This window comes from Pterocles gutturalis, unplaced genomic scaffold (assembly GCF_000699245.1).
Source record: "Pterocles gutturalis isolate BGI_N339 unplaced genomic scaffold, ASM69924v1 scaffold7135, whole genome shotgun sequence".
Classification (NCBI taxonomy): domain Eukaryota; kingdom Metazoa; phylum Chordata; class Aves; order Pterocliformes; family Pteroclidae; genus Pterocles; species Pterocles gutturalis.
Genome location: NW_010143334.1, coordinates 43,177 through 43,687, shown reverse-complemented (window position 1 = coordinate 43,687; position 511 = coordinate 43,177).

Sequence of the window (511 nt, the reverse complement as noted above, 5' to 3'; positions counted from 1 at the left end):
CCGCTCTGGCACGGCCCGAAGCACAACACGGGGGCTTCTGGGCCTCCCCGGCCCCTCACAGGGTGGGCGTGAGTCACTGCAGCCACACACAAGGGTTTTGCCCACCACCTTGGGCAATGGGTCCCCTCACCGAGACAAGCCAGCGACCATGGGGACGTGTGCCATGGGGACACAGCCCAGCCCGGGCCCTGACCCTGCCCAGCACCCCAGGATGGCCGCAGGGCTGCGTGGACCATGTCCATGCCGGGCTGAGCTGTGTGGGGGAGCTGACACCCATGTCCCCCATCATCAGCGTGCCCGTATCCTTACCTGCCCACTGCTCCGGCTCCTCAGGACCCTGCTTCTCCAGCTTTCCTGGGGGTACCCCTGGGTTAGAGACAAAATGCTGAATTGAAAAGATCCCCTGCCTCAGGTAGATTCACCGCCATGCTCCAGGCAGGGACACCGAGCCCAGCTCTCCATAGTCCCCGTGCCTGTCTCCAGCCGAGCCCCTCTCCCTGCCGCAGCCCCA